The sequence below is a fragment of the Marmota flaviventris genome, chromosome 10, assembly GCF_047511675.1.
Source record: "Marmota flaviventris isolate mMarFla1 chromosome 10, mMarFla1.hap1, whole genome shotgun sequence".
NCBI lineage: Eukaryota > Metazoa > Chordata > Mammalia > Rodentia > Sciuridae > Marmota > Marmota flaviventris.
Genome location: NC_092507.1, coordinates 30,032,805 through 30,057,590, shown reverse-complemented (window position 1 = coordinate 30,057,590; position 24,786 = coordinate 30,032,805). Strand labels below are relative to the sequence as shown.

The 24,786-nt window shown below is 41.0% G+C and overlaps 1 pseudogene; it reads left to right on the top strand.

The window, feature by feature from the left end:
* The first annotated feature begins 15,415 nt into the window (after positions 1-15,415).
* LOC114094099 (nucleoside diphosphate kinase, mitochondrial pseudogene) lies at positions 15,416-21,341 on the top strand (annotated as a pseudogene).
* The last annotated feature ends 3,445 nt before the right edge of the window (positions 21,342-24,786 follow it).

Here is a 24,786-nt window from a genome sequence, read left to right as displayed (position 1 = left end):
AAAAAAAAAAAGAAAGAAAGAAAGAAAGAAAAAAGAAACCCACATTATCATCATATTATCATTAAACTGCTGAAAGCCAAAGACACACAAAAAATCTTGAAAGTGGCAAAAGAAGAATAACTTATCGCAAATCACAAAGTACAGTTCTGATGAGCCATTTTTCTCATCAAAAACAATGGATGCCAACAGGCACTGTGGCACATGCCTGTAATCTCAGAGACTTGGGAAGCTGAGGTGAGAAGATGACCAGTTAAAGTCCAGCATCAGCAACTCAGAGAGGCCCTGTCTCAAAATAAAAAATAAAAAGCACTGGGGATGTAGCTCAGTGGTAAAGCACCTCTGCATTCAATCCCCAGTGCCCCCCAGAAATCAATTAAATAAATAAATAAGAAAAAGAAGCAATGAAGGCCACAAGGTAACATTAAGTAACATTTAAGATGCAGTATAAAGATTCCTTAGAAAACTTGGAATGGAACTACCTTTGACCCAGCTATCCTACTCCTGGGTCTATACCCAAAGGACTTAAAATCAACATAATAGTAACACAGCCACATCAATGTTTATAGCAGCTCAATTCACAATTGCTAAACTGTGGAAGCAACCTAGATGCCCTTCAAAAGATAAATGGATAAATAGACTGTGGTACATATATACAATGGAATATTGTGCAGCATTAAAAGAGAATAAAATTATGGTACTTGCAGGTAAATGGATGGAGTTGGAGAATATCATGCTAAGTGAAGTAAGCCAATCCCAAAAAACCAAAAGCTGTATGTTCTCTCTGATAAGTGAATGCTGATCTATAATGGGGAGGGGGGGAAGCATGGGAAAAATGGAGGAACTTTGATTGGGCAAAGAGTAGGGAGGGTAGGGAGGATGCATGTGGGCAGGAAAGATGGTGGAATGAGATGGACATTATTACCCTAGGCACATGTATGACTGCACATATGGTGTGACGCTACATCATGTACAACCATAGAAATGTATGAGCTGCAATTGTGTACAATGAATCAAAATGCATTCTTCTGTCATATATAAATAAAAATTAAGAGAAATTTAAATAAATTAATTAAAAGAAAATAAAAGATGATAAAGGAAAACAATTGATGCTGCCTATAAGCTTCCAGAAAAAGTTTTCCTCATAAATAAAAGTGAAACAAAAACATTTCTAGGGCTGGGGGTGTGGCTCAAGCGGTAGCAAGCTCGCCTGGCATGCGTGTGGCCCGGGTTCGATCCTCTGCACCACATACAAACAAAGATGTTGTGTCCGCCGAAAACTAAAAAAAAAATAAATATTAAAATTCTCTCTCTCTCTCTCTCAAAAAATTTTTTTTCTAGATAAATGAAGCCTGAGACTTCATTACTAACAGACCTGCTCTGTATGAAATGTAAATGGAAGTCCTTCAGGCTGAAAGGAAATAACATCTGGTAACCCAAATCACAGGGGAAAATAAAGAAAAATGAAAGTTATATGTGGGGGGCAAAATTTTTAAAAAACCATACAAATATGTATTTTCTCTTTGCATCTGTTAATTTCTTTAAAGGATATAAGATTGTGCCAGATGTGGTGGTGCATGCCTATAATCCCAGTAGCTGGGGAGGTCGAGGAAGGAGGATCACAAGTTCAAAGACAGCCTCAGCAATTTAGTGAGGCGCTAAGCAACTTAGTGAGACCCTTTATTTTATTTTTATATAAAAATAAAATAAAGATGTTGCGTCCACCAAAAACTAAAAAATAAATATTAAAAAAAATTCTCTCTGTCTCTCTCTCACACACTCTCTCTCTCTTAAAAAAAAAGATTGCAAAAATCATTAACTATAATACTGTATTGTTGGTTTTATAATATATAGATATAATAGATGTAGTAATAAGAAAGGGAGCTATATTGAAGCAATCTTGCTATATTTAAACATCTAAAAGTTACTATTGAAATTAAGAAGATTGTGATAAGATGGATATTATCATCCCTAGAAAGACCACACTATATATAAATATAGTTTGAGTGAATTTATTTTTAGTGAAGGGCACAAATAACTGAATATAGTTTAGAAAAGCCAACAGATAAATTAAAATGGTTACTATAAATATTTTTAACACAGAATAAGTCAGCCAAAGAGGGACAGAGAAACAAAAAGAAGACATGAGAAATATAGAAAACAAACAGCAAAATAGCAGACATAAATCCAGCTATAAGAATAATTTCATTAAAAAAGCAGGGATTGTCAGACTGGATTTTTAAAAAGCAAGATTTAGGGGTTGGGGTTATGGCTCAGTGGTAGGGTGCTTGCCTAACATGTATGAGGCCCTGAGTTTGATCCTCAGCACCACATATAAAGTAAATAAAATATATACATTCATATATACATACTGACAACACTTGAAATTCATCCTGGCAGTAAAAAAGTTTAAAAATTAGCAAGATTTAATTAATATGCTGTCAATCAGAGACACACATCAGATTCAAAGACACAAGTAGGTTGGAAATGATAGAAAAATAATAAACTATGGAAACAAGTAACTCTAAGAGAATTGAACTAGCTATATTATCAGACAAATAGATTTTAAATTAAGAAATATTATTAGAGACAAGAGAAACATTTCAGAATGATAAAATGTCAAGACATCAGAAAGATGTAACAACTATAAACACAAATGCACCTAACAACAATATTCCAAAATATACAAAACAAAAACTGATAAATGTGAAATGAGAAATAACTGAAGAATTACAGTTGGGCATTTTAATAGCTTATTCTCAATAACTGATAAAGGATGTATAACCAGAATATATAAAATACTCCTTCAACTCAATAAAAAAAAGATTCAATCTAGCAAAGGGCAAAAAATTTGAATACATGTCACCAAAGAAGATATAAAAGGATATGCAAATTAAAATCAAAATAAGATATCACCATACATTCACTAGAATGTCAATTTAAAAAAAAAAACATATCAAGGGGCAGGGGTTGTGGCTCAGTGGTAGAGCGCTTGCCTAGTACGTGTGAGGCTCTGGGTTCGGTCTTCAGCACCACATAAAAATAAATAAATAAATAACGGTATATATATAAAAAAAACAACACATCAAATGTTGGTAAGTTGCAGAGGAACTACAGGCCTCATAGATTGCTGATGGGAATGTAAAATGGCATAAACACTTTGAAGAATATGGCAGTCACTTAAATTTAAACTTTACCTGTGATCTACTTATTCTTTCATACTCTTTTTTTTTTCTTTTTATGTGGTGCTGAAGATCGAACCCAGGGCTTCACATGTACAAGGCAAGCACTCAATCACTGAGCCACAATCCCAGCCCCCCGCTTTCATACTCTTTATATCTTTAGAAATATTTCATATCATCCTCTACAATGGTCTAGCACAATTTTACAAAACTTATTCCTAGAAGCTTTATAATTTTTATTGACACTGCAAATGTTATCTTTTTTTGCCTATCATACCTTCTAGTTTCTTATTTCTGTACATACCAATATATTGATTTTTTATATGCTGATCTTGGATCTAGCATCTTTTTCAAATTCTCTTATAAGTTCATATAGTTTTACTCCAAATTTTCTAAATTGACAGTAATACCTGCAATTAGGGATGGTATTCTCTCCTTCAAATTCTTATACTTTTTATTTATTCCTCTTATTACACTGGCTAGGAACTTCAGGATAATAGTAGGTTGTAGTGCTGATACAGAATAATCTTATCTTTTTTCTGAAATTTCATCTTAAGCATAAAGTTTAGGTCTGGTGTAGATACCCTTTAACAGATTGAAAAAGTTCCCTTCCATTCCTAATTTGCTAAGAGTTTTTATTATGAATCCATATTTAGTTTTGTTGGATGATTTTTCTACATCTTTGAAGAGACTGTATGATTTTCTTCCTTAACTGGCAACCACAGTGCAAATTTCCTAATGTTAAATGATCCTTTTGCAAATAAAGGAAAATTAATATCAGGGTAGGGCTAATGGCAAGCTCTCCTGCCACTGACCTTGATCTTCCACAATACTGTTTCCTTGGAAACTGAGAGTTAAGATAAATGAGGGCTACTGTGTATACAGCCTTTGTAGAGTAGATTTGGAGGCGTTGTCAGTGGGCATGCAGGCTGTGTGTTTACACAGAAAATATTGGTGGAAACAGAGGCTTCTGAGTCAAGATGACAACTGCATTCCTTAGCTCTCCCATGGCAGCTGTATGTGCCTGGTGAGTGAGTGACAACCAGATTTATGTATTTAGACTTGGGTAGCTGCTAGGCCTTCCAGTGAGATGAAGATGCAGCTGCAGAATCTTCCATATCTTGCCTAGAATTCTAGGTTGCAATCGATTTGTGTCTCAGGAGTCTTGTTGTCAACTTTAGCATAACCACACTGTGGTGCTCCATTTCCATCCCAATGGGCAGGCTGTATTAATTTTTTATATACTGTTAGATTCTATTTACCAGCATTTTATTTTAGAATTCTTGGCCATATATTCAGAATTGAGTTTGGGCTATAATTTCTTCAACTGCTGTCTTAGATTGGTTCAGCTCAGTTATATTGGTCCATAATGCTTATCTACAATTCCAAAACTCAAGAAATTCTGAACTAGCAGCAGGTGTTTTTTGGGGGTGGGTGGGCAGGTAGGAGTACAGTTTCAGCAAATTCATTTGGCAGCAAAACCTAGTCTGAACTAATGTGATGCTGTTCAATTTTTATTTTATTCCCCTTAGTATGTTTTGCCATAAATATTTGATTATGGGGAAATGATCCAGACTGTGCTGAGGTGTAATGTAGTATAACATGCATGCTACGTATCTTTCTAAACTCCCCAATCCCCAAAGTTTAAAATAAAGCTATTTGGACATGTTTTAGCCTAATTAAGTAAGTTGAGCCCTTGTTTTTTTTCTGTTTACTTGGTTATTTGAGGTAGTTTGCATAAGATGGTTATAACTTGTTTCTTTATGAAGTGTAGAAAACGTATTTGTAAAACTGTGTGGGCTTTAAGTTTTGTTTGTTTGTGGTGTGTGTGTGTGTGTGTGTATACATTACTTTTTCTGGTGGAAATTGAATTGATTCTCTGGTGCCCTTGTGTTTGCAGTTCCTGATTACCTAGAGGAAGCTTGATGTTACATTTCAAAGAGATTGGAGACATTTATCCCAGCTGTTAACAGGCCATTTGACTTGCAGAAATGCGGGGCTTTTAGACTGGATAGCATGCGATGAAAAAGGCTTTCAGGGGTTCTACTTAGCCTAGTTATGGAATCAGTATTTAAATTTTACCTCTAGGGGGCAATCATAGATCATAAATGGGCATTTTTATTTTTATTTTTTTATTTTTATTTTTGCCATACAGAGTATTGAGCCTCCAGCATGCTAGGGAAGCATTCTGCCTCTGAGCCACATCTCCAGCCCTTCAAACATTTTTATTTTGAGATAGTCACCCTGGCTGTCCTCAAACTCATGATCCTCTTGCTTCAGCCCCTGAATGGCTGGAATTATAAGTGTATACCACTGTACTAGCTGGTATAGTTTTTTTTTTTTTTTTGTACTGGGAATTGAACCCATGGGCACTTAATCATTGAGACACATTCCCAGCCACTCCCCCTGCCCCTTAATTTATTTTTTATTTTGAGACAGGGTCTTATTAAGTTGCTGAGGCTGGCTTTAAACTTGTGATCCTCCTGCCTCAGCCTCCCAAGCCACTGGGATTACAGGCAGGTACCACCATGCCCAGCTGGTATAGTCTTGTGTTTTTGGGTTTTTTTTTTTTTAATATCTAGAATGGCTTCAACTGAGTCCCTTTGTAGATATGTATTATTTTTTCACATTTAAAGATGAGGAAATGAATTTTTAGTGTTTTAGTAAACTTTTTTGCTGCTGTGACTAAAGGATCTGACCAGAACAACTGTAGAGGAGGAAAAGTTTATTTGAGGGCTCACGGTTTCAGAGCTCTTAGTGCACAGAAGGCCAGCTCCATTTCTCAGGGCTCAATATGAGGCTGAACATCATGATGGAGTGTGTGGCAAAGGGAAGCAGCTCACATCATGGTGATCAAGAAGCAGAGAGTTCTCCACTTGCCAGATACAAATATATATCCCAAAGCCATGCCCTAATTCCCACCTCCTCCAGCCACACCCCACCACTTCAGTCACTACTCAGTTAATCCCTATTAGGGGATTAATTCATTGATTGGGTTAAGACTCTCATAATCCAATCATTTCTTCTCTGAACCTTCTTGTATTATCATTTGTGAGCTTTTGGGGGACCCCTCACATCCAAACCATAACACTTAGAAAAGTGAAAAAACTTGCTTAGTTCGTGTAAGTTGTAAGTAGCAAATGGTAGATCTGATTTTTTTTAAATTTGTTGTTGTTGATGGACCTTTATTTTATTTATTTAAATGTGGTGCTGAGAATTGAACACAGTGCCTCATACATGCCAGGCAAGCAGTCTACCACTGAGCTATAAAACCCCAGCCCCAGATCTGTGATTTTAACCTAATCTATTTGCCACCAAAGTCCATGCTCTTAACAATATCTGTCTTTACCACCCACCACCCATAGAAGCAGTGTACCAAAGTGGATAAATGCACCAACTCTGAAGTCAATGTGCTTGACCAGGAAGGCTTGGTTCATATGGGTATCTGAAGACTGGGATGGCATCAAGAAATTGATTCATATGAAAAATAAATTATTGTCCCAGCATTGTGGCATATGTCTGTAATTCCAAAGGCTCCAGAGACTGAGGCAGGAGGATCACAAGTTTGAGGTCAGTCTCAGTAACTTAGGGAGACCCTGCCTCAAAATAAAAAGGGCTGGGGACATAGCTCAATGATAGAGTTCCCCTGTATTCAACCTCTCAGTAACACATATATGCAACAAAGTAAACAACAACAACAACAAAAAAAAAAAAAAAATAGGAGGAAGAGGAAAGAAAAAAAAATGAATCTACCAGACCCACTAAAGTCTAGCTCTATCGCTTACCAGCTGTAAGACCATGGGAAGATTACTTAACTGCTCTGTGACCTAGGTTCTACATCCATGTAAATGAGAGGATAAAAGAAATTTCTGCTCAGCCTTGAGCATATGCAGAAGGACTTACCCACTGCAAGGCTCTGAGCCTGGGTAGGTGATAAAATGCAGGCAAGAAAAGGACATTAAAGTATCTTACAGACAGAAATTACAGGAAGCAACTGCCACTCCTTGGGCTAGGAGAACAAAGGGAAGGTACTTAAATTATTAAAACTCAAGCTTAGCTCAGGGGCCCTGCAGAGTCAAAACGCAGACCTCTGAGAAGCCGTGCTACACAGCGGCTGCTAGAGTTCCTGGAGGAAGCACCCTGAGGCTGGCCTGCAGGTGCTGGGAAGACTGCACACTGGATTCAGCAACTTCCATGGGAAGGAGCTTTCCAGGTTGCTGGGTGATGCTCACAAGGGAATCCTCCTCCTGTGTTAAATCTTCCTCTGCTACCATCCATTGACAAAGCCTTGTAGGGAGCTTACTTTGGCAAAGAAGATATGTGGTTCACAGAGTTCCCAACCCAGCAGAGTATAGGACAGTGGATTGGAGCTAACCGACAACAGCGTAATAACAGGAACAATCCATCACTTTGGTTTCTCAAGATGCATTTACACCTTTGTTCACGTATTTAAACTTCCATAAGACAATGAAAACAATCTTTTTGCCTAACAAGATACCATTCTCCTTAATGAGAGGATAAACAATGCCTAATCCTCTCCCTAACTAAGAGGATGCTGTTTTAGTAATCATTGTATCAGTCTTTGGGGGATATTCATAGCATCCATTTCTAAGTTATATTAATTACTCCTCCAATTTGGTCAACTATTCTGCTGAACTTATCATTTTCTTTCTATAAGCATTCAAAACAACCCATCTCACATCCTGGTCCATATGACCAAGTGGAATAGCTACTTTGTCCCCCAAGGAACCTGCAATAGACACTTCATCTCAATTAACCATAGGTAATAATTGTATTAATTGTGATGTCGCTGTATGCCATGGATTGCTAGTACCCCATTTTACATGGGCAAGGAACTCAGCACTGAATTCAAATTCAAGAAAAGCAAAACAATAAAGAAAAGGAAAAAAGAAAGAAAAGAAAGTCCTATATTTGAAGATCTGTTTCCTGGAACTACTCGTGGCGCTGATTTCTCAGTCAGCCATGGCCCTATCAGGAGAAAGAACCTCATTAATAATTTAAAGAAAAAAAAATTTAAAGAAAGAGAGTTGAATATAAGTAATTGCTAGCTATGTATGAAGTTGTTAACATGGTAGCTAAAAGGGCAGTAAAAAATACCAGCATGACATATGGGTGGGAATTTTAGGAAGAAGCTGCCACCCCTAGGCTGAGGGAATAAGAGAGTTTGAATTATTAAAATTTGTAAGTTTAGAAGGAAACTCTGCTGAGCTAAAATTCAGACCTCGGAGATTGGGTCACTGCTTGGATGAAGTTGTTATCTCTGAATCTGGAAGAGGGTCCCACGGGTCTGAGACTCAGACTCTTGGGGATGTGATACTGGAGGGCTGGTGCTGGTGTCTCTGAGAAGAACACAGTGGGGTTGGCTCTGCATGTGGTGGGAAATTGTAAACTAGTCTTAGTCTCTGCTACAGGAAGACCCTGCTGTTGCTAGGGAGTGGAATAGAGCCCTTTGAGAGTGATGCTCATAAAATGTAAACCATCAGAGAGCCCACAGGAAGTTCACAGGGAACCAACAGAGGAAGTGAGTCTCTTCTCCCACCTCCATCCTTTCATGTTTTTTCCCTCTGCATTAATCATGTCTTAATTTTATTTTATTTGATGCTTTGACATCTTGGGGCCTTACAGACGGTAGAGGGCCTGTCCCTTCCAGGATTAGCAAATTCCTAAAGATAGCAAACAGCTCCCCCTAGAGCTTGCCTTTCATTTGCAAACCAAGCAAACTGGAGTCTAGAACCCCAACCGCCAACTCTATCAGGCTCTGGAGCTGGGCCCCTATCCATCTGACTTAATTGCCAGGGCCACGTAATAGACAACTCCTATCCCCCAGGTCTGCTGAAATTGTCCCCAACTACCTGATCCCATGGCTGCTTACCCTGCCTTTCCTGTTCCTTCCAGTGAAAACTACAGTAAAAACACTCTGGCCCACACATGCCCCTTGCTCCCTCTGCCTTCTAATTGACCCTGGTGCTTTTCCGTGTGCCCCCTCCCATGCCACGAGGCAGCATGACTCCTGCTCTAGGGGACTGTGAGATGCTTCTTCCTTCGTGATATAATTTCTTCATGTCTTACCATATGTGATGAAAACAATTCCCTGGGTTCCCTTAGAACACCCTGTAGAGTCCCCTATGGACAGAGCCCAACAGGGAGCTAGCTAGTAGAGCAGAAATGTAGTTTTCAGAGCCCCGGCCCTAGTCTCACAAAGCAGATTATAGAAGGGAGGGTTTGGAGCAGAGGATAACAGTTTAATCAGTGGCCCAGCATGCAAGTTAAGTAAGGTTCAAACTATTAAGGAGCTTATAATCCAGGACAAAATTGTTTGTGTCTAGAAAGTAACAGATTAGAAAATGAACCTTTGAGGCTCACCACACTTGAGACCACTTACACAGAAGGCCAGCAGAAGGGGCTGGGAGTGCTGGGCTGGAGGAGGCTTGCAACAGGGCTACCAGAGAGGGCTGCATCCAGTAAAATTGAAAGGAGGTGAGGGAGCCAGCTGGGCAGCTAGCTACCTTGGAACCACAAGAATATGTGGAACAGGACCTTTGGGCAGAGAGAAAAGTAAGCATAAAGGCCCTGAGATAGCCCTTAGTCCCACCAAAGGTGGCAAAGAGGCTCTGTGACATTAATTTTATGGGTCAACATGGCTAGAATATGGTGCTTGGTTGTTCATTCAAACACTAGCTGTTACTATAAAGGTACTTTTTTGGATTTAATCAACATTTAAATGTAAATCAATGGATGTGTAACTGATGTGATTCTGCAATCTGTGTATGGGGTGAAGGTAGGAGTTCATAACCCACTTGAATCAAAGTGTGGAATATGATATGTCAAGAAATTTGTAATGTTTTGAACAACCAACAATAAAAAATTAAAAAAAAAATCAGTAGATATTGAGTAAAGCAGATTACCCTCCATAATGTGGGTAGGTCTCATTCCATCAGTTGAAGGTCCTGATAGCATAGACAAGTCCCCCAGGCAACGAAGGTAAATCTGTCTCCAGCCTGCAACATAGAAATTCTACTCAAGTTTCCAGACTTCCCACTCAAGACTGCAAAATCAGCTTTTTCCAGCCTGCCAGCCTGCCCTGCAAATTTCAGACTTGCCTGCCTCCAAATCACATGAGCCAATTCCCTAGAATAGAGCTTTCTCTCTGTGTGTAAATACACACCCGATTGGTTCCGTTTCTCTTGAGTACTCCTGTAGCAGAGGAAAGTGAATGATGGGACGAGATCTATGAAATGGGGCCAGAGGGGAGGTAGGAAGGTGGCCTGAAAGAATAGTTTTTGCTTTTGAAAGATCATTCTGGTTTCTGTGTGAAGACCATAGACTATAGTATAGGAACAAGCGTGGAGGAAGGCAAACCAAAACTGAGGCCATTTCAGTTAAACAGAGGTAGTGGCAGTTGCAACAAGAGATGCATCTTCATCCTGGGTGTCCATCTTTTAAATGTTTTTGGACGTGCTGGATCATTCAAGAAAACCAAACCCTGCACACCTACTGCAAGTATTACAATGCGCAAACAATAAAACCTAAGTAAAGGCTACATTCTTTGGAAGCACTAACAAATGAGTAATTTAGGATAAAGATAAACTGATGATTCCGCTGAAGCCCAGAGTTCCTCATAAAGAATGAGCAATGCTGTCAAGCTGTCTGCCGATTTGTGGGCGAAGAGGCAGAGAGTGTGGCTGTTTCTCAAGAGTTGCTATTTTGGGAAGCTCATTCATCAGTGGTCGTGATGGTATCCTAATGGACTTATAACTTCTACTGATAATTAATTTGATTATTTATTGCAGTTACTATTTTCTATTTGCCAAGTAGCATGTTAGTATTTCAATATTTTATCAATGGCCACAAACTTCCTGAGTGCCTACCTGTTGATGGCCCTGCTCAGCAGGGTTCCTGCCACTGTAGAGGTAGGAGGTGGGCAGAATTGGGTGATTTAATTAGAAGTATTCCATCTGTAAATTCTCCATTCAAAATTCAATTTTGTTTGTTCTTTTTAAATAGGGAAAACATGTCCACTATGCAGTCAAAAACGGTGTCTTCATTCTTTTCAGATTTATTTTATTCTGGGCCCTCTCTTTCCTACCCAGTGTTTGACAATTTAAACCCCCAGAAGTTCCCCCAAACCCATCTATTACCTTCCTTGATTTCTCTTCCTTTGGCCTCCATTTTCCCTGAAACCAGATCAGAACTTTTAGAAAATGTCTTCATAGGTATCAACCAGCTGACACCCATAGTTTTGTGTATGGCCAAAAATAATTTGAATGTGGAACATTGTCAAAGAGAAATTTGAATGTCACAGAGAGATTACCAGTAGGCCCCCATAAGATTCCCAATAATCCTTTCCTAAGGAATTTTCATCTTGCTATTTTCACCTAGATGATACAAAAATTATTTCAACCCACTTAGAAATGGATTTAAAAAGTAAAAGAAGGATAAAAATAAAGTTGAGTACTTACCTCACAACATGTCAGAATAAATTCCAAATTGAGCAAAGACTTGAACATAACTATAAAAAGACCAGAAGGAATTGTAGAAATGGATGAGATTTTACTATGTAAAATGAGAAATTTATGTGGGCCAAAAAATATCTGAAACAAAGCTAAAAGCCTCCGACTGAGAAAAATATTTACTATTTATAAGATAGGCAAGAGGTTTGATTTATAGCACATAAGGAGATACTACAAATTAATAAGAAAAAGATAACCCAATAAAAACTGGCCCAAGAGTATAAAAAAGACAAGTCATAAGTAAATAGAAGTCATAAGTAAATAGAAAATCATATGAAAGATACTCAACTTTAGGGCTGGGGCTGGGGCTCAGTGGTAGAGTGCTCGCCTGGTTTGTGTGAGGCACTGGGTTCGATCATCAGCACCACATAAAAATCAAATAAAGGCGCTGGGCGTGGTGGTTGTGCATGCCTGTAATCCCAGTGTCTAGGGAGGCTGAGACAGAGGATCCTGAGTTCAAAGCCAGCATCAGCAACAGCAAGGCCCTAAGCAACTAATTCAGTGAAACCCTGTATCTAAATAAAATGCAAAATAGGGCTGGGGATGTGGCTCAGTGGTTGAGTGCCCCTGAGTTCAATTCCTGGTACCAAAAAATAAATATATAAATAAATAAAATAAAGGTATTGTGTCCACCTACAACTAAAAAAATATATATATTTAAAGAAAAAAAGATACTCAACTTCAGTAATAATCAGGAGACATAAGTTAAATCAATAGCAAGATATAATCTTTAATTAAATTGTCAAATGTCAAAGACAGATGATGCCCAATTTGGGTAAAGGTATGGGGAAATAACCAATTCAATACACTGTGATGGAGTGTTAATTGGTAGAGAGCATTATTAGTCACCCTACAGAAGAGACTTGGTTTATGTATAGGTTTACTATAGCAAAGTTTCTATAAGTGAAACGTAGAACATAATTATAAACATCTATATTAGTCTGGTTTATGTTACTGTAACCAAATTTAACGCTGGCTGACTTATAAAGAAAAGAAGCTTATTTTGGCCAATGGTTCTGGTCTAAAGGGCCCACACCTGATGATTGTCTTGCTGACAGAGTCCCAAGGCTGTGCAGGGAATCACATGGTGAGAGACAGAGATGTGCATGTCCATGTGTGTCTTCTGGTCCCTTTCCCTCTTCTTATAAAGCCACCAGGATTCAATCATGGGGCTCCATCCTGATGACCTATGTAATTCTAACAATCTCTCAAAAACCCACCTCTAAATAGCACAGTCAGATTAAGTTTTCACCTTCCTAACAGCTCACAAAAGGGGATCAAATTTTAACACCCGAATCCTTGGTGGCATACTCAAACCATCTTCAAATCAAGAAAAATATCCATTAATAGGGGAATGATCAAATGAATTAGCAGCAAGCGTGTGATGTGTGTGTGTGTGTGTGTGTGTGTGTGTTTGCAAGTGAAAAAATGGCCTGGAAGGAAGTAAAGACTCAAAGTTTAATGAAGGACACCCTTGGGGAAGCAGCAGGATTGGGGTTGAGTGGTAGGGAAAGGACTTTTACTTTTTATTCTATATTCTCCTTTGATATTTGGATGTATTACAATGAATATGAAATACTTTTTTTTTTTTTTTGGTATCCAGTATTGAATGCAGAGGCCTTAACCACTGAGCAACATCCCCATAAAGTTTTATATTTTATTTTGAGACAGAACTGTGCTAAATTCCTGAGGCTGGCTTTGAACTCCTGCCTCAACCTCCTGAGCTGCTGGGATTACAGGTGTGCACCACCGTGCCCAACCTATGTCAATAACTTTAAAGATGTTCCTAATGACTGGTAATATTAGTTACACTGGGGAGGGGAAATGGATGACTGGAGAATTGTGAGGAGGGGTGGGAAGGCAGAGAGAGACCTCTCTGTGTATCCCTTTTGTATGTTTTGAATTTATAGCATGAGGATATATTTCATGGTCAAAAATTTGATGAAAAATTCTTAAACAGTTTACACTCTTTGATCCAGCAATTTCCCATTCCTGAATTTATCCTAAGAGTAAATCACAGATGTGAACTAATGCCATTTCAGTTACCTATACCATGATTTATAATAATGAACAATTGTAAGCAATACTTCAAAATCCCCAAAGAGCAGACTGGTTGAATAAACTATGATGTTTATGAAATGGAAGACGTAGACACTAAGAAGTGATTTTTGTAGAAAAATGTACATTGTTTTAGAAAGATGAATTAACTATATTAGAAAAACAGGTTAATAGAGAGACATATATGTAGTTTTATATAGAGAGGCAGATTAATAGACAGATGTTATATAACCTGAAAGGGTCTCCACCAAATGTTAAAAGCATTTTCTGACTTAGTAGTGGTATTATTAGGCTGCTGTATTTTGATCAGTGGGTGAAATACATTAGACAAAGGCTGAGAAACAGCCCTCTCAAGGCAGTGTCTGTCAGATGGAAGTAGATATTATAAAGGTAATGCAATTAAACTTTATGAGAAATGCAATTTAAAGGGCTAAGAAGGTTGTAAGAACAAAATGTAAGATCATTAAGCCAGAATTTTTTTAAAGAAGCCATAACATTAAAGAAGAAACATAATGAACACACAGGACCAAAAGCTAAACAATTTGAAAGATAAAAAGTTAATAAAATAATATAAAAACCCAAGCATTTTGAAGATAAAATATTAACATATAAATATTTTATATATTTATATGTATGAGGAACTGGTCAACTAGAAAGCAATCACAAATTGCCAGAGAATAAGAAAAATCCCCTAACTGCAGGGGCCCAGTGCAAATGTAAATATGGGGCCATTATTTAAAAGTTACTAAGAATTTCAAAATGGCAACAGCTGAGCATTGAATCAAGAGTGGGGCCTTGTGTGGCTCCATAGGTTGGGTGACCATGAAGCTGGCCCATCAGGGGTCTGCCTGGGCTGGGAAGAGCAGTGGAAGTGTGGAAGTCAGCAAAGCTCAGCTCTGGTCCAGTGGGAAGGAAGGAGGCTGAGATCTAAAATGCAGCTCCATCCGGGTGCCCCTGCAAAACAGTTCTTCATCTTGAAAAAATTACAAGTGTCTTACAGTAATGACAAGCGTGGCAACTAACATTTGTTGAATGTTGACTATGTGCCAGATTTTAGCTGCATTACGTGGATAATGCTTTAAAATCCTTACAACAACCCTATGGGAAGGTGCTGTAATAACCTTTTTTTTTTTTTGGTACCAGGGATTGAACCCAGAGGTGCTTAACCATTGAGCCACATCCCCAGCCCTTTTTATTTTGAGACAGGTTCTGGCTAAGTTGCTTAGGGCCTTGCTAAGTTGCTGAAGCTGGCCTCAAACTTGCAGTCCTCCCGCCTCAGCCTCCCAGGTCAGTGGAATTACAGGCTTGCCCCATCTCCAGCTAAATGAATGAGTTTTTTTGTTTTGTTTTGTTTTTTAGTTGTAGTTGGACACAATATCTTTATTTTATTTTTATGTGGTGCTGAGGATTGAACCCAGTGCCCAACATGTGCTAGGCGAGCACTCTACCACTGAGTCACAACCCCAGTCTCTTGAATGAGTTTTAAAGTGAAGAAATAACTCGTGCCTGTTCGTGCACCCCACCTCAAAAGGGCTCTTCTGGACTCAAGAGCAGATTCTGATTTTAGTGAAACCCGATGGGGTGCAGTGGAAGCTAATTGGAGCTATGATCCAGGGTTTGGAGAGGCTGGGCTTCAAGCTGGTTGGCATGAAGATGCTGCAGAAACCAGAGAGCATCTACTTACTGAGCATTACCAGGACCTTTGGAGGAAGATATTCTACCCACGCTCATCAGCTACATGAACTCTGGGCTGTGGCGGCCATGGTCTGGGAAGGTTATAATGTGGTCTCTTCCTTGAGGGCCATGATAGGACACACTGATTCCACTGAGGCTGCCCCTGGGACAATCTGAGGAGACTTCAGTCTCCACATCAGCAGGAACATCACCCATGGAGGAGACCCAGAGAGATCCAGTTCTGGTTCCAGAGCAGCGAACTGGTGAACTGGACAGATGGGGGCCTTATGTCAATCCCTACTATATATAAGGTCATAGTACCTAGAGAACCAGGTACAAAGACCAGTTCTGCTGGGTGCAGTGGCACACACCGGAAATCCCAGCATCTTGGGAGGCTGAGGTAGGAGAATTTCAAGTTTAAAGCCAGCCTCTGCAGTTTAGCAGAGCCCTAAGCAACTTAGTGAGACACTGTCTCAAAATTTTAAAAAGAGGGGGGGATGGGGCTAGGGATGGGGCTCAGTGGTTAAGCACCCCAGGTTCAATCCCTGATACCAAAAACAAATAAGCAAAAAAAAAAAGTTATCCTGGTTGGGTAAAAACACTTTAATGTCCCACAACCTCTAACCCTTGTGCACCTAAGGGCTATGTCCAGGGAGAACCTGTGAGTCAATCAGACCATCACTGTGTCCTCCTAGCAAACTGGTTATCCCTGGAGGCCAAAGATGTTCAGTGGTGGATACCCTCACCAAGATGCCTCACAGCCCCCATCATGGCCCAGCCCCATTCTCATCATCCTAAACATCAGGAATGAATTCGATTTCCTAGGCTATCCTCATGTTCTGGTCTCTAGGATTTTCTGTTCTCAGAAGTACCACAAATTCTCCCAGGAAGATATCCAGCTGTCTCACCTACCCAGCTTTAGAACCATAAATCTCAAGGTACCTGAAAGAGTCCCCATGGCCTGAAGTACATCTCTGTGCTATTCTGGTGCTCTATCTGTAGCAAAACTGAAAGATTAGGTGACTTGCCCAAGGTCACCAGTAAGTGAAGAGAATGATGTAGCTGTGATTGGATCAAAGGCCCCGACTTTCCATTTCACAATCTTTTTGTACAGCCTTCTTGCTCTTGATGGGATAAAATGCTGCAAGAAAGGACTTTTTGGCCACTCTCTGGCTCTCCCACCCACCTTTCTTTCAAAGGCCTTTGGGGCCACTCAGAGGTCCCTTCAAAGTGAGTCCACAGCCCCCTCTGCTGGCAGCTGCCTCTCACTGCATCTTCTATCTCTGACCTTGAATGGCCTTTATTAGTTGAGATGCCTCTGGCTGCCATCCATAGAAACCAGCTCTGGCTAACTTAAGGGAAAAAAGGGCGGAGGCTGCGAGATGGAGGCAGGGGTGGGGAGGTGAGGAGAGGCAGGATGACATGTTAGAAGGGTTATGGGAAACCTCAGGGACTCCAAGAAAAGATTGAAAAACCAAGAAATCATCACAAAAAGAGAAGATGAGAACCTGAGCCCCCATAGCAAGACATCACAGGATTATTTTTTCCCTAGAGCACCACCAGCCGTACAATTCTGCTCTGATGACAAGATTTCTGTGCCTCTCCATTCAAAGTTCCAGACTCGCAGAATACAATATCTAATTATTCAAGCTTGAGCTAGGCTGGCCCCTAGATACTTGATTTGCCCATTTTAGATTTCCAGAGGCCTCTGGAAGTTTTAAGAAGGTTTTGAGGAATGTCAGGCATGTAGGGGTGTGTGTGTGTGTGTGTGTGTGTGTGTGTGTGTGTGTAGTGTCCAAAGGATAGGACAATAAGGCTCAATGATGAGAGATGAAGAGGGGGTCTGTGCCAGGGACTAGCCATGGCAGACAAAAGAAGGAGGTCAATATGGAAGTTAGTACCAGGAACAAAGGTGCTCTTTCCTGTCACCCTCCTACCCAACACATCCCAACCCATAATTTCAGTCCCTTTCAGTCAGTGAAATTCCATCCAAATTAGTTTTCAATCTCACATTTAATCTTTCCTAGGACCCATTCCATGAAGGGCGGGACTTGAGGTTCCAGTGGCTGGGAGCAGGAGGCAGCTCTTACACACTTGTCCCACTCCTTGTGATTGCTTTCCTGTGAGAAACTGATGTGACTCCATTTTTGAGAAACCAGCTTCTACCTCAAGACCTGTCCTAAAGAAGGGGGCGTGACCCTTGTCCTTGGAAAAACCCACAGAGCACTCCTAGGCACATACCCACCCTGCTGAGTTGTTTGTCTGTAAATAACAGGACAGGTCTGCAGTGCCAGGTGTCCCTGACTCAGTTAGGCTAGGTGAGGACCCATAGCAACCCCTAGCAACTTCCAATCAGCATGAGACAGGGAAAATACCTGGGATGCCAGATGACCCCCCAGTAGTTTATGGTGGTTGATAACATGTTGGGAAACCATGTAGTTTAGCACATACACCCCCTCGTGGCCTAAACCAATCAGTTCAAACGAATCCCCCTCTTGTACTAACCAATCACCCCTACCCAACTTGTTCCCTCCATTGAATGTGCTAATCAATGTTAAGAATGTTGTTTGATTTTCCCAAGGTATGGAATGATTTGCTGTGTGATGTTGTGACGCATAGAGTATCCCCAAAACCTATAAAATCTCACTGAACAAAGGACCAGGACTCACTCCCTGGGACCACTGCGTCGGGAATGGTTGTGAGTCCAGGCTTGAGCTTGCAGTAAAGACTCTTGTGTGCTTGTATCAGATTCGGCTCCTGGAGGTCTATTGGGGTCCCACGAACCTGGCATTACACCTAGTGTCAATTTTAGGAAGAAGGAGAGAAGAAAAAGGTTTTTCTCTTGTGACTGCCTACAATGAGTTGGGGCCAGCAGCTCCCTAGGGTCATTGCAGTGTTCTCCTACATGAGTAACCTCACATCAGTGACTGTGCTTTCAATGCCCAAGACCAGGGGTGATGTTGCAAATATGTAACAACCAGGATGATGCCAGCACTGGCTAATCCCCTGAGCAGGGCCTTGAAAGCCCCTGGCCATGCCAGGCCAGAAGGAGGGGCAATAGAGACCCGACTAGGTAGTTCAAGAGTCCAGGGAGTCCTGGGGGTGGGAACAGAGTGGCTGGGGTGGAAGGAGGCACTTGGGGAGGTGGGTGTTTACCAGTTAGTATGGAAGGGTTTTGATATTTTAATAATCAGGGTGGCTATTCTGTTGTGCCCAGGAGAATTTTCAGTCTCACCACCATGAATCCAATTTCGTTGTATACTTAGAGTCAGGAATAGAATAACAGATAGAATACTAAATACTTGGATTTTCTGCAGGCCTGCTATGCTCAACCCAAACTATTCTCTTAGGTATCAATGGTCCCTTGGAATATAACTACATTTTTTTTCTACATGTCCAATTGGCAGCACATCATGTTCCTTAGCAAAGGTTCCAGTAAGCCTTCAGCTTGCCATCTTATCTAGCCTCTTTCCCCCTAGCTCTAAGATCTATAGCTGCACTGTCCAATCTAGTAACCATAATCTACGTGTAGTTACTTAAGTTTAAATTAAATAAAAATTTAAAATTCAGTTTTTCATTTGCATTAGCCACATTTCAATAGCCACACATGACTAGTATTAGACATGATAGTGTAGATATAGAATATTTCCATCATTGCAAAAAGTTTCATCTGTCAGTGCTTGGGCTACAGGTTCCATTCTTTATAACTGTAGGGATGTAGGGATTGACCATTCAAGGACACATCCTTCATCCTCTCTCTAGTTGACATTGCCACCACATCTTCTGTCTCCAATACATCTTCCCACCTCATCTCATCCCTGCTATTGCAACACTGAGGCAGATCAACAAACCTTATATGCGTCAGCTGAGATAAAACTGGAAAATAAGTCACATTCCTCTTCTTGGTGATACTCCAAAACTTTTTGAGCTAATTGTTTGGTGTCCCCCTTCCCAGAGTTTTAGGAAAAGGAACCATTTAAATATACCCATAAAGCAGGCTCAGGAGGCTGAGGCAGGAGGATCGCAAGTTCAAACCCAGCCTCAGCAACTTAGTGAGGCCCTAAGCAACTTAGCAAGACTCTGTCTCAAAATAAAAAATATAGAGAGCTGGGGATATGGCTCAGTTGGTAGAGTAATTTTTTTGCATGTACAAGTCCATGGGTTCAATCCCCAGCACTACTAAATAAATAAATAAAAATAAAATATATATAAAAAGGGCTTGGGATGTGGCTCAGTGGTTGAGCATTCCATCACCAATCAGTCAATCAATAAAAACCTACAAAGAATGAAGTGAGAGGATAGCCTATCTCCCTCTGCAACTGGGGTGAGTACCTCCCGTTCCTTTATAGAAATCCAGCATTGGGGATAGGGAGATTGTCAAGCTACTTTGGAAGTTGGGCAAACACTTCAGGAAGGTGGCTGAAATGACAATCTTTAATACACTGAAGTTATAGTACCAGTCACTGTTTGCCCCCACTGCTATTCATCCTATGTTCCCCTCTGTATAGCAAGCGGCTGGAAGCCTGTACACTTCATTTCTCAGATTCCTTTATCAACTGACTCCCTAGTATGTTGTGCCAATGAGTTTCACTGGTAGAAGTTTGGAAGGTAAAAGCTTTTCCCCTTTCTCTAGATATGGTAGGAGCAGCAACTGCCATAGCAGCAAAACAGCAGGATAGATGAAAACTCTCACCCAGCATTTTTTGGTGGTGGTGGTGGTGGTGGGGTAGGTGGTGGCCTGCACTCCAGTAGCCTTAGCAGCATGAAATTCACTAATTCTAGCTCTAGCAGTGACAGTAACAGAAGGGGGTGACTTCAGACTTCCAGACCACAGCATCTGCAAGAGTGTGAGCTCCTGGTTTCCTGTAGGGCAGTAACCCTACAGAGTCCATGGCATCAGGAGCTCCAACCCTGATCCAACGCACTTGGGCTCTGAATAGCATATCACCTTCCAGCCTCAGGGTGGTAATGGCTTCCTACAGTTTGCAATCTCTGGGTAACCTCTCCATCAGCCTTTTGCTCCTTTAATCCTTCAAATACTTTTGTATACTGTCTCTTGTATTACATCCTTCTCTGAAATTCTAGAATGGTGTTTGGTTTTCTTGGAATGTGAGAGCAAATGCTGTGTGCCCCTTCCAGAGCAAAGCTTTTATAATTGTTTATTTATTTATTTGCAGTACTGGGGTGGGACTTAAGGACACTTTACCAATGAGCTACATCCCCAGCCCTTTCTAGTTTTTATTTTGAGGCAGGATCTCGCTAAGCTCCCCAAGCTGGCCTCACTCTTGCAATCCTCTTCTCTCAGCCTCCATAGTTGCTGGAATTATAGGCATGGGCCACTGCACCCAGCCCAGAGCTAATATTTAGAAACAGGCATGCCTCCTCTACTCTCCTTCCCTTTTAACTCACTGGAGACCCGAGGGGATGGCAGAACCACAAGGGAGAAAGGGCCTAGGTCCTTAAGTCCCCACAAGGAAAACTACCCATCAACTTGCAATGACCCTAGACTGTAAACAAGTATGCAAACTGTATATAAACAAAAAATAAACTTCTATTGCATTTAAATCATTGTACATTTGGGCCTATTTGTTATAGCAGCTTAGACTTTATCCCAGTGCATATAGTATCTTAAATATATGATTTATATATTTATGGGAATGTATTGCTTACTCATGTCAGGCAGGCACTCTGCTAAACCTTTATCCTCACACAGCAAGTAGTTCTGTTAATATTCCCCTTTACAGACTAGGAAACTGAATTGCAGAGAGGTTAAGTCACCTGTCCAAGTTCGTCTGACTTGAGAGCTTATGCACTTGGAGATTATACTTTCTGCTTGTCCTCACTCTCTTATTCACTCTGCTCTGCTCCCAGGAGTCTTAAGGTGAACTGCATCCACTAGGCTTGTGACCCTCTTTCTTCCCCTTGGATGTGGGAGACACAAATAGGAAAGTGTGTGGAGAGAAGGAGGGTGGTCAAGGTAATTTTTCTATACCCCCCCAATCTCTACCAGGTCACCTGTGGGGTAGTGGCTGTGCTTCTTTACCAAAGGCCACAGCTCCACTGGAAACCTATTTGGAAAGGAGCAGCTTTGCTCCTTTCCCTGTCCCCTGAGGCCTGGGAATAGTAATGGCTCTCCACTGTCCTAGCTCCAGGGAGTTTGGCAATAACCCTACCCATACCTGTGCAAATAGTGTCCTCCTTAACTTATCTTCAGTTATCTCTTTGAGTGCCATCTATTTGCACTCTGCACTCTCATAGTACAGCGTGTATGTGTTTTTATAAACTTTAGGCACCTCTGTTGTTTTTGGAAGCTTTAGGGACAGGCAGGTGACTCAACCCCAGCCAATCAGAGCAATGTATGTCCCTGTCTTCAGGGATTGATTTTGAGGTTACCATGGGTCTCAAATCAGGCCAATGAGAACCAGCTGACAACTTTGAGAGGCTGCCCTGGGAAAGAGAAGTACTCATTTGTAGGACTCCAAGTAGAGACTGTGCTCGCCTAGAGATGCTGGAAGATATCTTGCCTTTATGTGGATCTCAAGAAAGAAGACAACATTCAGGAGAGCAAAACCAAGTCCCAGAAATTAAATATTAATCACTCTGGTTAAGCCCCTGAATCCAGCCTGCTCTCATGTCCAATCTATTCCTGGATTTTCCCCTTGCTTGACCCATTACATTCACTTTTTGCCTAACCCATTGTGGGCTGGATTCTCTGTCACTTGTCACCCAAGAGCAACAGGTGATAAATATGTCAAATATATATATATATATATATATATATATATATATATATATATATACACACATATATTTATTTTCCTTTGCAAGCACACAGAAATCGCAGCTAGATAATCCGTGGAGGAAATGAAAAAGAAATAAAATTTGAGGGGTAGCTTACAAAACCAAAAGAAAAGCAGAAAATACTGATATTGGAAAGGACAAGCCAAACCCAAGGGGACTTCAGATAGCAGGAACAAATGGAAGGAGTCATCAGGGCATGTCTGAGAATAAACAGGTATTAACCATCTCCTACCCTTGGGTCACTGTATCCAAGATTCAGATTAGCTTGGAGAAGAGAGGGAGGGAGAATAATTTAGTTGAACCCTATGTCCAATCCTTGGCTAAGGAAAGTCAAGACACCTGGATTGACAGTTCCCACCAAGACAGTACACAACTAAGACTAGGTAATTTCCTAAAGGAAAATCTGTTCTTAGGACAGCCCTGTAAAATAAGTACTGTCTTTATTATCCCTATTTTATAGATAAGGAAGCAGACATAGAAAAATAAAATTTTGGGGGGGGGGTACTGGGGATTGAACTTGGGGTACGCCTGTGGTCACATAGCTGGTAAGTGGCAGGGCTGAGATACAAACGAAGGCAGGCTGGCTTAAGTTTATGCACTCACGCCACCACACACAGGCTTCTCCAGGAGAAGAGGGGATACATACAGGGTAGGTAGAAGCACATGGTTCCTTGAAATTATCACTCAGGGATTACAGAAAACTTTATTCTTGTACAACCATTTTAGTCATCATGTATTAACAAGCAAAGGGGTGGGGAGACAGGCAGACAAATGCGCCCCCCCACCCCCGCATGCTCATACAGTGATTGATTTCTGTTTTCGAAATTAAAAAAAAAAAAGTCTGTTTAGCCAATAAGAAAAAGGGAAGGACATCAACTATGGTGATCTCACTCTCTCCCAACCACAGAGAAGATTGTGAACTATCTAGGACCCAGGGGAATTCCAGCTGTCACCAGGCTACACTAGCCTTGGTGGAGAAAACCCAGGGAATCAGAGAAACATTATCCGTCATAAATGTGTTGTACTAGACCGGGATGAGAGGAATGCTAGCAGTTTGGTGAGTGAATTGAAGTGACCACTCTCTACCCTCACAGGAACTCTACCAGGCCTCATTTCCCTCCACGACCTCTTTTGGGGTCTCCTGCACAACCATGCTCTCTTTCTTGGCAGTTTGCTCTGCCTTCCTCATTCTACATAGAACTGGTGTTCACCAAGACTCCACCCCTGAGAACAGCAAGGCCATGACATAGTCTCAGAACTTAAGCCACAACTCTCTGATTTAACCTCCAGCTACACAACATAGTCGTGTCACTATTCCTTCCCAGGCACACAGAATGGTCCGTGATTAGGAGTATGGGCCTTGGAGTCAGACCTAGGATGGAATCCCAGTTCTGCTGCTAATGAACCGTGTTAAAATGAGCAAGTTATCTAACCCCTCTGAACCTCCATCCACTGTCATGAAATAAAGGGGCTGAAATTCTGTTCTTATGCACCAGCACAGCTAAACTGGTTGTGAAAACATCAAAATACTTCCACATTGATTGGTAAATAGACAATCATATCCTTTGGCTTCAGAGGACCCTGACATCTCCCCTGTTTGCCTTATTTGATCCAATAATTCTTGTTAACTCTTCCCAGAACAGAGAGCTACCAAGACCTTGATCTAGCACTAAGACCAGCATGCATTCTGATTGGTAATGCTGAAGATGGAATGGCTTGTTAGATATTTTGAATACTAACCCCGAGAATGGTCATCTTTAGGATACAATGAGAAGATTCAGATAAAGGACATGGCAGAGAGTTTGGTGCACAGTGAAATAAGTCAATGTCAGCTATTATTGCTTTAAACATCAAACCTAAGGGAACCAGGGTCTCAGAGTTGAGCATTGTAAGCAGGTACAGATGGGCTCATGAATAGTCTCTGGGCCTCAAGATGATTCAGGGGTGAGGCTGCATGGGTGGTCCTGCCCAGTAGATGGGGACAGGCCAGGTGCAGTGGTGCATGCCTGTAATCCCTGTAATCAAGAAGCTGAGGCAGGAGGATGGTGAGTTCAAGGGCAGTCTCAGCAAATTATCAAGTCTCTAAGGAACTTTGTGAGTTTGTGGTAAAGTGCTCCTTGGTTCAATTCCTTGTACCTCCAAAATATAAAAAATGGGGATGATCAGGAGAACCACATATTGGCTCTCTTGCCATTTAGGAGGACCTATCCTCACTAATACCAGCTCTTTTATGTTATTGGAATCCTATGTCTTACTTGCCTGAGAATGAGAAGCTCTTTTCAGGAGTTTTCTAATGCCTTGGGGAATCACATATGAATATTCCAATCCAAGGAATTGAAGGACCTTAAGGAAGCAGTATTGTGTACGGCTAGGACTGACTGCATGGGTTCAAATCCCAGCTCTGTAGACTTCCTTGCTATGTGAACTTGGGGCAATTACCTAACTATTCTTGGCTTCCATTTCCTTATTTGTTAAGTGGGGTAATAATAGGGCCTGTCTGGTGGCAGGCCTGTCCCCATCCCCCATCGCCCTCCCAATTCTAC